This window comes from Corvus cornix, chromosome 4 (genome assembly GCF_000738735.6).
Source record: "Corvus cornix cornix isolate S_Up_H32 chromosome 4, ASM73873v5, whole genome shotgun sequence".
Classification (NCBI taxonomy): Eukaryota; Metazoa; Chordata; class Aves; order Passeriformes; family Corvidae; genus Corvus; species Corvus cornix.
In genome coordinates this window covers 9035924-9048994 of record NC_046334.1, presented here as the reverse complement: position 1 = coordinate 9048994, position 13071 = coordinate 9035924, and positions in this window count along the sequence as shown.

Sequence of the window (13071 nt, the reverse complement as noted above, 5' to 3'; positions counted from 1 at the left end):
AACAAACAAAGAAAAAAACCCACTGCTCGCTACCTTGATTCTTTAAAATTCACAGCTAATAACTGTAGAAAGAAAGATTTTGAAGACTTTTCCTTTTTGGATTTTCCCTAGTCATTAGACCATCAAATACATTTTTATTTCTTATATTTTCTTTTTTCATCCTTTTCATTGCTATGCCCAGATTTAATTTTGTTTTTCAGTCAAATTTAAATGTCATTTTTTCTTTCCATACACCCAATAGTGCTTTGATCAGTAGTTAGTGTCATCTTAAAGTACCTCCATTTATTTTTTTCTGCACTTTTTTTCACACAGAAATTTTATTTTCTCCCTCTCCATTCTGTTTTGTTGGTTTTTTTTTTTTGTTTGGTTTTTTTTTCTTTTTGTTCATAAGCTACACTGAATAAACTGCTTTGACTTTCAAATGTCACATTCTCATATTCTTTACAGCTTAGTCACTTCCTTGGGACAATTTTGAGATCAGTGCATTCTGCTAAGGACCAAAGGAAAATTTGAACATATGGTAACACTCTTAAACTATGCAGATAATTCACTAACCTACTGTTTCTACCAACAATCGCTTGCTTTTCTCACTTACTTCTATTATATACATATATATACACATTATGTATTCTTGTTATTTTCCAAATGCATCCGTATGTGAAGTAATAAGCATTACTTTCTCATGAGTAAAAACATACAAGCCATTGTCCTGTACTGAAGTCTAGAGTAAATTTTTCTTTATGTTTATCCAATATTTTAGCATGAGCTTAAATACTTCAAGTGTAAAATGGAAAAGGTTATTGAGCAATTATCATCAACTGTGGTTTTTATTCAGTCATAAAATCTGAAGAAAGGATATGAAGCTTGAACAATTAATAAGCTACCCCATAGAAATGGGCTCAATATTGGGTTGAAGGTGTATTTTAAATAATCATCAATCATTCTTTCTCTCTTCATGAAGAACCCAGATATTCTTAATTCAGCATAGAAAAGTTGCTTATCTGTTATATTAAAAAAAAAAACATTTTTATTTCAGGCCAAATTTTTTACAGTTAAATAGTTTTGACCTTATATATGACTGCAAATATTTTCCATAAAACAAAATTGCATTTTAGTAATAGACCTCTGATCAAACACAAACTGTGTTGTATGAGAAAAAAGTCTTTAATCTTTAAAGTAAAGAATAACAATACAAATCGCACATTCAATAAAAGTAATTCCTTGATTTGGAGAGTGATTTGGAGAGTGAACAAATTGAATCTATGATAAACAGCTCACTAAGCAAAGAAAAGAATTGACTTTCCAGAAAATATGTTTAGAATTTAAAATAATGGCACAGGTAAAAACGCACTATATTTTCTATTGCTGGACTATTAAAAAACTACCTTTAACATAAAGTAATAGCCATTTCTCTTTTAGGTAGATATGTATTAGATGGTGAATAAATTAATGTTTATTATTTTACTTGCTGCATTATATATGATTTTGTGCTTGTCATGGAGACTGCCAGTAAAGAAAGTACAAAACACAATAGTCTTGTATGTAAATAGCCTACTGCTCCAGCTGATAATGACAAATAACGTATTGATAAACATACAGGTTCTGAGCATATTTATTAAAATGGATACCTTTTAATGGGCATGCCATTTTCAGTGTTTAGATAGTGACACTGCAAAGAGTAAGATAAAGTACATAAGAAATACACACTTTCTATAAATTATGTTCCCAAGACTGCATTTTGAAAGAGGCATAGTAGAAAATAAAGATGAAGAGATCTTGGTTATGATGAATTATTCATGTTGTAGCAACATGACAATATTTATTCTCAGTAATGCACTTGTACCTCTGGAGAGCTGAAATGCATCAAAGCTTGTTTATTGTTGATTCAGAATATTTCATATTTTTTCTGATTATATCATCAAAATTATGGAAAATTTCTTCTAAAAAGAAGGGATTTTTTTTTTTAATATGAAATTCCATTGAAAAATCAGGCTTATGACAAAACAAAATACTAATCACAACCTACTTCTGGTTAGGGCTATTAAAATTAAGTTTCTCTGTTCTGAATACAAATATATAGCATGTTCTACTTCTCTGAGCAAGAAAAAATTTTTTTAATTCTATGTGTACTAAAAATATATAATTTTTTTACTAATAGAACTTCTATAAAATCTGACAATTTTATGAGATCAGGCCCACTACAGTTGACACAGGTATGCTTGCTAATGCAAAAGAGCTGTTGGATGAAGAGCCGTGATTATGAGAAGGAAATAGCTGTGTGTGTTTTGCACTTCTTTAGTGACTTTCAGGATCTGTGGCTGCCTTTCTTGGCTGGCGACATGGAGAATGGCTTTCTCCAAACAGCAGAGGAGCTGCCTGCTGTTTGCACTGACAGCAGTAGAGTTCCCTGCCTTTACAGAGGAGTAAGCTGAAACTAGGAATACAGTCCATACTGTCTGCTCCCCAGCTTCCCTCAAAGTTTTCCTTCTTGACTGTCACCTGCACTGTTCTTGTGAGATGCCACATTTCTGGGTAAGCAATTTGCTCATAGTTCTAAATAGAGGTGTCTAAGCACCAAGATTAGGGGCTTGTGGTTGATTGATCCATCTCACCCCATCAAGATATATCATGTAGTAGGTCAAATGTTTAGAATCTTGATAGCTCAGAAAAGTGGAAGTTCTTATCAAAAATTTGAAGGCGAGAAAAGCATTAATAATTTGGCATGGTTGACCTAGCAAGGAGGATTGATTGTTTACTGTATGTAAATGTAAATGGGGTTGCTCACTGAGAAAGGGAAAGAACCAAATAAGATATGTAGGAAGTGGCAGGGAGGTGATTCCGGTCATCCAGCACAGCTTCACCAAGGGCAAGTCCTGCCTGACCAACACAGTGGGCTTCCATGTTGGGGTGACTCCATAAGTGGACAAAGGAAGGGCTAATCTGGACTTCTGTAAAGCCTGTGACACGGTCCCCCACAATATCACCCTTCTCTCTAAACTGGAGGGAGATGGATTTGATGGGTAGTAGATGGATTCTACGAATCGTTATAAATGGTTCATTAATAAAAATAACTAAATTAGAATGCCCTTAGCATCTTGCTAAAACTTCCTAGGAGGTAAAAGCTGGAAATACAAGAATTTACAGGAAATACATGGAGCTGGAATCTTTCACTGGAAATAAAGGAAGCAAAAGGCAAATAATAAGAGGTTTCTAAGACAGGGATTCATAGTTTTCTGAAGGCAATTTTGTGACATATGCATCTGATGTGACCGAATAACTCAAAGAATCCATTTCTGTTCAAGATGCTTTAGTTCTTCTGTGCTCCTTGCTGTAAGGGTGAATGAGTTAACCTCCACCCCAAATCTACCAGCGAGGAAATAATTTTCCAAGGCAGTGTAAAGTCCTAGAACTGAATATAAGAATTTCGGGTTGGAAGGAAGCTAGGAGATATAAAAATGAACTTTCCCAAGGGAAAGTGCAGGGATTAGTTCCTCATGGATGCAGCAAAAGCATGTTTGACAATAAAGTCCTCCAGAACAGAAGACTGTTTAGCTGAGGGCTTCTAAGGGATTTCTCATGGTCCTGACCATCTCCATCCTGCAGTATGTCTTAGCACCATTGTTGGTGTGAGTGCACTGTGAGCCAGCTTGGGAAATCGATTCAGCTGAACACATGGGGAGGTTGGGGGTGCAGTGCTGAAGAGTGTCAGTGTTGGAGGGGGAAGATGACAGTTTTCATCCAGAAATAACTTCTCAAGCTGTCATCCTATGAAGTCACAGTGACATTTGTGGTGACAAAAAGGTGATGATGGGTATGTGTAGCTGAGGGTCCTGCATCAGCTGGATAAACTAAAATCTGTCTAAATTGCTAGGGGAAAAAGGCAATGAGAAAAAGCTGCAGCAGGGTGAGTGATAGCTCCTGTCCTTCTCACTGCTACCAACAGAGTTGTATTTGGTCTGCTGCACAGTACCTGACAAGTACCGAGTCCCTCACTGCAGTCTCTTTTGGCCACCTATACTTCTGTTCAAAGTCCTCCTCAAGAACTAAGCATATTCAAGCTTGTACTGGGACTACCAGGTTAAAACTATATTGTTGAATTTTGTGGAATACAAAAATCTTACAATGAAAGAACTTGAGCATTTCACAAGTTTGTATGTGAGGTTTCTTTAAAAAAACCCCACATTTGAAAAGCTTCTTAAGGCAACCAAGGAAAAAATTTCAGTATGTGTTGTGTCTCTTTCTTTATGAGGTTAATGAACTAGGCCATTGGATCAGCAACACACACTCTCAAGACTTCAAGCACACAAACAGGCCTTTCTTCAAGGCATATGGACAAGACTTTGCAGCATCAGAATGTACCAAATACTAAGTAATCATGACTAGAACACTACAGAATTGAAATTAGCATGTTGAAGGAAGGAGATTAAATCAATACACATTTGCTCAGTAGAAATCTGGTGCTCAAAACATTTCTTGTATTGTTTGGTACTTTTTGTTCTAATCTTCTCCTGAATTGACAAAACTAAAGTAAGCTGTTAGAAGGTTTTAGTGAAATTTGACTAGTATGTGGGTTTGAAGTTGTCAGTGCAATGTAAGCAGCAAAACCATGACCAAATTGGCATTGAAATAATGAAACAGAAAACATTAAGTTTGAAAGCCATTGAACTATAGTTTTCATAATTTACAACAAGCTGATGCCTATACCAGCAGGACTCCTGAGTTCCTAATTTAAAAAAAAAAAAAAATCTAATGTTTCTGCTTCATCTTTATCACCAATAAAGCCCTGATTTCAGGAAAATTGCTATATAACATTGCAGGAACTCATGCCTTCTGATCAACGAATCAATATGATTATGCAGAAGCATCTTATTGTTTAAAACACCCCTGTGTTCACATGTCTCACAACTTTGACATAATACCTTACTCATACACTTTGCTTACTTATACATTCTACCTACTTATACATAACACACTACTTACACATCTTCCTTACTTATACTTTTTACAACTTCTACATAACACAGTACTTGCACATTTTACTTACTCATACATTCTACCTACTTTTACATACTACTCATACATTTTACAACTTCTACATAATACAGTACATATACTATGGCAGTACAAGTGGCTCCAGCCACTCTGTCTCCTGAGGAGAACTCAGACAACCAGCTGTGGTGGTCAGCAACCCAAGTTTAGTATGAAACTTTGCAGTCATGGTGAAAACCCATGAGTCCCTTGTTCTGCCTTGTGCATGTTTTCCCCTGATTGGTTAATATTTTGTCCTTCCTGTTTCATGTATGAAGTTATGTATAGTCATTTCTCTTCTTTGTTAGTTCTAGAAAGTTCTTTGTTCCTCGATGCCCCATTGGATCCTTCCCTGAGTCCATCCTATGTGTTGTTCCTAGTGGTTCCCTTCCTGTCAATCCCACCTGCTTGTCTCTATCCCAGTGGCTGAGATCCCTTTCCCCACCTATTCTGTACCCAGTATAAGATCCCTAGACCCTCCTACCAATATGTCTCTTTGTCCCTGCCCTTTCACAGGAATAAATCTACATGGAACAGTTTTAGTTTTGCAGCTTCTTCTTTCCCAATTTAGCACAGTTTACCTTTCAGTCCTTGGTGAATTCCTGAGAGCTCTAACAGGTGGGGCTCCTGATCCACACAAGCAGCATCGAGATGATGACTACAACAAAACCCACCCAGTGATCAGCAGCCGAGTTAGTCCAGGAAATCCAAACAACAATCCAGCAAAGGACAAAAAACAGATCTAAACCTGTCCCCCCTCTCTCCTCGAGCCTTCAGACTGGAGCTTAAAAACTCTCCAGGGGCTGATGTGCTGCAGCTGAAGGCAGAAGGCCAGGTGAAGCTGGTGAGGGTAATTCCAGCCTGGTCCCGCTCTGAGGGCTCTGGTAAAAATAACTAAAAATGGTTTGGCTTGGGCACACTATTAAGGTTCAAATACTTTACAATATAACATGAAATCTGCACAGTCATTTCAATAGTATATATGTAATATGTATAATATGTGGAAATCATATGCATTTATCATGTAATATGAGAGCAAGTGAGATAATTTTTAAGGTGTTGAGCATTTATAAATTTTAAAATGTCTGGGGGAGAAAAAAGAAGGGATAGCCACATCAAAATTCAATTAGATATATTTTCTCTCAGAATTTGAATGAAACACAATTGGCTTATTGTGGATTATTTTTGGGGGTGTTTTATTATTATTATTATCATTATTATTAAACCAATACCCAAGTCACCATTGAACATGGAGCAAGAGAACAGGAGAAGATGAAATTTAATTTAGTGCTGTACTCAAAAGAGTTCTTAATGGATTAAAAGGATACTGAAAATTTTGTCCAAAAATCAATAAATTGACTTAAGAGCAGAGATTGGAAATATTTTAACATACACCTTTGCACAGACACACACATAAATGGTGTTGAAATGATAGAGGAATCTATTATGTGAGCTTTTCTCCTGTGCTTATTAATAGTATTAAGGTCAGAATATTAAACAGAATGCTTAAATGCACTGTCTTACTGATTAAATTAGATTGAGAAGACAGACAGACATAAGAATACAATTGCAAGAAAGCAACTGATGTATCTGAACCCATAGGTAAAGTTGTAAAAAAAACTTAATCAAATTTACCAAAAAAAAAAAAAATTAGAATGAAAGATGGGGAGGGCTGTCTGTAGTGATAGCATATATTAACAAGAAATAAGCAAATAAGCATTGTTTCTTTGCATATCAGTGCCAAGAATGTAAGTCATGTGGGCTCATATCCTGAGGATATCTCAAATGAATTAAATGAAGAAAGCAATGTGGTATAACTTTGCATCTAAATGAGGCTGATGGAAATAATGTAAATGTTGGTCTTACATACCAAATACAAAGAACAGCTTTTCTAAAGAAGAACTTAAATAACTACACCACCACCACACCCAACCCCCCAGTTATGAAGCATGTCAGTGTATCTCTGGACTACAGGTGTTCTGAAACCTTCTGAGCTTGGCAATCAGAATACTCTCCAATTTAAAATCTTGAACACTTAAACATCAGGAAGACGTTTATGTGGTTCATAAAAAGAGTACATGATAGATAAGAAGTGTTTGTCACGTAAACAAAAGACAACAATAACATGTACTCTGAAATACACTACTAGAAAGGGATGTTTTAAAATGAGAAAAAGAATTTAGAAATCTAAGAAGTAATTATTTTTTCCTGGGCAAAACAACTTTTGTTTGAAAAATCACTTTTATAAAAGGAAATTATTATCTACTTAGTACAAATTAGCAGGGATGGAGTAAGCTTTGTGTTTTTCTACAATCTCACTTCTGCAACGTAGCACTCTTACAATAGCTTTCAATTGCATTGATATTTTTGAGGCTGCTGTTGTCTCACTTAAGCTGTTGTATTTCTGTCTTTCATGGAATTTGTGCTTCCAGGGGAAAGGAGTGTCAAAATGGTTTTGATTAAGGGGACTAGAAAACAACCATGTTAAATCTCAATTATGCTTACATTTTATTTTGTGTTTTTTTCTCTTCCTGTGCTGTTACTAAATAAGAAAAATACTAATGTGACTAGGAATATCAGTATTCTTTTACTTAAATTCTCAGAGTATTACCACCTCTTTTAGAAATTTTTGTCTAATGAGGTGGAACAAAAAGAATGGTTTTCTTGGAAGATAAATCTCAAGGAGGGCCCTGTAAATAGATAGCTTCCTGTGACTCTAAATCAAATTCGTGGTTAGGCTTTCCAAACCTATTTAAAGAATAACCAGCAATCATAGAAACCACATTCTGCAACTAAAGCGTTTAATTTGCAATCTGGAACTAGATGTTCTTCTAACAGTTGAAAAAATATCGAAGTATTCCTTTGGTAAATCTGCCAAACATTTAAAATTGTGTGAAATTTCATATTTATGGTTTTTTGAGTTCTTTATTGTTTCTCCATCTGTTTTCTGTGGTTCTACTGGATTTCAATGACAAGTGAATAAAACTGTGAAAACCTGTGAAATAATTGTTTTTCCACAGCTGGCATTTGGAGAATTTCAAATTGTAATGTGATTGAGTTCCACACTACCCCCATTACTGTTGTTATACATGATTTCTCAGAGCCCTGGTCTCTTCACAGACATTGTTACCTGAAGAGTTGCGCAGAAATTAATCTTGTGGTGGAACATCCAACACTCCATTTGAATGCTTAACTTTAAAAGAGAGGCAGCTGTTCTAGGAAACGAGAAATGCCTGAAAATTGATGTCTTCTGAGGACATGGAGCATTTGGGGCACAACTGAGTATTTATATAGCTTGATTTTTGAGAAATAGATATTTTTTGAGATGGAACCAGTTTATATTTTGTATTTAAAAAGAAACAAACCAGACAGCCAGGTTATTTATTTATGTATTTAAAATATGGTTGGCATTAAATAATGGAATTTAAATTGCATGTAGTAATACAATTTATAATAAATTTGCTTATCCTACCACAGACTCCTTACTCATAGCACTTGATCCATACTCCACCTGTAAAACCCTGATGGGCATCTTCATGACCATTTGCTTGTAGTGGCTGATGAAATTTGGGGATGAGAGGGTCAGAGGACCAATCTTGAACCACCCTGTAGCAACAGAGTCAAAGATGGTAGGAGGAGAAGGAAGGAAAGGGAAAGATAATAGAACTGCAAAATTTTTGTCACATTTGAAAACACCATGAAGACTGGTCATACCTTTATGGAGAGTAGTAATTGGGTAGTGGGGCAGGGATTCTGTGAAAAAAATTAGAAGAGCAAATTATGATGCTCTCTTACATCACGTGAAACCCCTCTGCCACTGTAAAATCACTACAGAAGCACAGTACTTCAAAAACAAAGCTTGTCCATTGTACAGTTAATATTTGAAAAGTTGTCTGAGCAGGTTGAACTGAATCCTACATTATGCAAGTTATATTTTCAAGAGAAAATAAGGAGTTAATGGTAATATCTCTTACAAGGGATTTATTTTCTGAATAAACTAAGGGTTATGAGGTTTTTGAAAGCACATAGTGAAAGTTCATGTGGGCAACTCTGTGAGAATAAGAGCCAGTGGTCTCTGAATTTTACACTAAAGTGTAAAGTAACTTTTTTTTTTCCTCAGTTACCCATCTGCAATCTACACTGTCAGTGTATCCAGTCTACTATAAAATTAAATGAACAGGGGGTTTTAATTATTATTAAAAGATAAGGTAAGAATTATGGTCTCTATTTCAAAGGACACTTATCTAGGGGTTTTTTTCCACACCATCATGAATTGAAAACAAAAAATTGCTCACAAAATATGAAAAAATCCAACTGTGTAGTTCTTAGGAATTTTATTTCTATACATTCTTACTTATGCTGTTATCAAATAGATTATTTTTACTAAAGCTTTTTTTTCTAGGATTAAGAAAGGAGAGAAGGCCTGGGTCCCTTAGTGAGTAATTTTGTTCACAGTATAAAATTGGCATTTAATTTTGTCTTGCAGCTTGAGAGATCTCTGACAAGAAACATTTGATTAGCCAGTTATTGCACAAATGCAAACAAATCATAGTCTCTAATGTCTTACTGCACAAATTAAATCACGAAGGATTACCATTTACCTGGTGAAAAAGAGCAGTTTGAATCTCAAACTTCTGTTCTTTGTAGCAGAGTTTGTCTGAAAAGTCATGTAAGGTAATCTTTTTGTATTTTTTTTTTTTTGCTCACATTCCTAAACTCCTCCTAGCCCTGCAGCTTTTCCCTAGAAAATTTTTGTTAGATATTTCTTTATGGCAGAGATTATATGTTTGTAGTGTAGTTAGTATAATAGAATCCTATGCTTAATGGAGCCTAGGTATTGGTGGCTGTCAAGATGTAAAGGAAACAATGTAGTTTTAATATTTTATTTAAAAAACACCAGTGAGAATTTACATCATCTTTGTGTGGGTTCTTGACCCCCAGATGGGGGAGAAAGTCCTTGCCAGGAATAAGAGACGAATGGGACTTTTGGATCTTCTCGGTCTTCAGATTGTTTATTATATCTTATCAGTAATTTACATGCCGGCAACACAGCATGAAGCAGAGCAAGTACCAAAAGACACAATGCAGGAAACTCAAGGCCCTTTTAAAGGTAAATCACCCAGTTGTCACGAAGAACGTACATTATTTTTACTTTTCTACCAATGCCTAATGAACTATCTATTCACATAGCCCTGTACTGCGGCATTTCCTAACCAATCATTCTGTGCTACCAACACTGCAGGAAATGGAGTAGGTGAAGAAGAAGGAAGAGACCTGAAAAACCACAGGAGTCCTCCATCTTGTCTTCATCTACTTACCATACTAACAAACCTAAAACTCTAAATTTTTCACCCCATAACAAACTATATATTATACTACCACCTAACTCACACTCTTGTAGATTATAATTCATCCCAAAACCTTGGCAGCCCTCTCCATGGATGAAGGTTAAAAACAGTGTTTCCCTGGGAGGATGGGCCCTTCAGGACAGGCGGAGAAACATTCCCTGCACTTTGGGTTCCAACAATCTCTAAACAGCCACAAGTACTAGAAACTGAAAAGATGCACCATGGAATGAGTAGAATGAGGGGATTTATATATTTATAAAAAAAGAAAACATAACCTGAAAAACCCCAGGCTGTTCTAGCACAGTCTCAGAATCTTCTCTGTGAAATTAAGAGAATGAAATGACTGAACAGCAAAGAGGAACCTTAAGGAAAGCAAAAGTATTATCAAACTTATACTATTCATGGTACTGTGTGTTATACTGATAAAATTTGTTGGTTTTTTCAGTGTAAGCAGCTCAGGCAAAGAAAACCAGCCTCTGTAAGCTTACCAAATAAGAAGTTCCAATCAATGCAAATTAAATTGCAGTTCTTTTTAATTTTAAAGTATCTGGGTTAGTTACATGCATGGCTAATAACGGGGAGAAGGAGGAGGGATGCCATGTCTCAGCACAATATGGAAATTGGTTCCTTGGCCATTACATCTGAGTCAATCAAGACAAATTAACTAATCAAATGCACTGGATATTTCTTGATTAGATGAACTCAAACTTGATATTAAATTTCAAAGTGTGCATTATTGTTTCTATCTCTTCTATTGGTTATTTTAAATTTACTTAGAACTCTGTTTAAAACAAAGGTGAGTACTATGTCTCAAGAGTGAAAACCTGGCACGTAAAATGCCCAAAGTCAGACAAGAGTTAGATAAAAACTTGCTTTTCATTAAATGTTCCTAAAAGGGGGGAAAATCTTTTGCATCCACAGAGTGAGGCAAGAAATGTGAAATAGGGATGAGTGATGGAATGCTCGGACCTTATCAGTGAACAGCTCTCAGATTTCCTTCATAGAATCACAGAATATGCTGATTTGCAAGGGACCCACAAGGATCATCAAGTCCAGCTACTGGCTCTGCACAGGACACCAAGTGTCACACCATGTGCGTGAGAGTGTTATCCAAATGCTTCTTGAACTCTGTCTTGGTGCTGCGACACTTCCCTGGGGAGCCTGTTCCAGTGCCTGACCACCCTCTGGGTTAAGAACCTGTACCTGATAACCAACCTCAACCTTTCCTGACACAATGTCAGACCACTTCCTTGAGTCCTTTCACTGGTCAGGAGAGTGAAGGGATCAGTGCCTGCCCCTCCACTTCCCCTTGTGAGGATGTGGAAGACCACAATGAGATCTCCCCTCAGTCTCCTGCAGGCTGGACAGACCAAGTGACCTCAGCCACTCCTCACACGTCTTCCCCTCAAGGCCCTTCACCATCCTCGTGGCCTCCTTTGGACACTCTAATTGCTTAATTTCTTTGTTATATTGAGGTGCCCAAAATTCAAGATACACTAATGTATTGTAGGAGCCACATTAAAAAGTCAGAGTTCCTTCTCTCAGACTACAACTTTATAACTAACTGGAGCATGGGAAAGTATTTTTGGACTGACATAGGAGGTTTTAACATTTTTAAACCATATCTGTAAATGGTGATAGTGCAACCCTTAAGGAAGATTCTCTGTTGCCCATCAGCTACTGAAGCATGTTTTCAAGTCTTTGTCTATAGTTTTGTAAAATAAATTCAGAAATTAGTTTTTCAATAACCCAAAGATTTATCCACTGTGATTTTAGTTAAGAAGTGATATAGATTGCAGATATCAGATCTATCAGAAACCAGATAGGCAATTTTTTAAAATCTTTACCCATGCCCAAGGATCTCTGCATCATTATCCTCTTCATCCTTCAGCTAATGCATTCTTTGCAACACTGTTTTTTTAAAAGTTTTTCTTAAAACTGGTAAAACTGGTTGAGCACAAGTATATCCCTATAATGTTATATTCTGCCACAGATACCATTTAAAAGCATTACCTTGTTGTCAATGTTACAGTTAACTAAGTAAAGAAGTACCTCACTGCATTGTTCTTAGGTTAATTTTAGAAACATTTTTTTCTAAAGAACAGACACTTTAGATGCATTTGAAAACACAGCTAAAAACTGTCACTGAGAGAAAGTAGAGCAAAAGATGCTGACGCCTGACTTTGCTTATGAGAAAACAGAAGGAGCAAGTTAAGTTATTACTTACAAAATTGTACTTCTATTAAAGTCAACAGTGACTTAACACCACTTTTGATAATTTTGTACATAGAAACTTGAAAACTTAAAATTCAGTAGATGATTACTATGGAAGCTCTCTTGTAGTCATGGCTCCCACCAAAAAAACCAAAAACCCGAACCCTACAGAAATTATTAAGTTGCTTTTTTTCAGGACTTAAAAATCTAAGAACCATAAGGCCTGTGAAAATCTGGGGGAGAGGTGGAGGCTGAGCAAGTGGCTGCATGATGTTTAATTTCTATCTGGGCTTAAACCACAGCAAACTTTTTAAAAAGACACAGTACTAAAACAAAATTTTGCAAAGAAAACAAAGAAAACCAAAAAAAATCCACCCAAAAACCCCAAACAACGCTTGTGCAGAGGATGTAACAATACAAGAACTCCTGTCATTTATTTCTGCTAAGGAAAGATATTATGTTGTCTTCAAAATCTAATCTG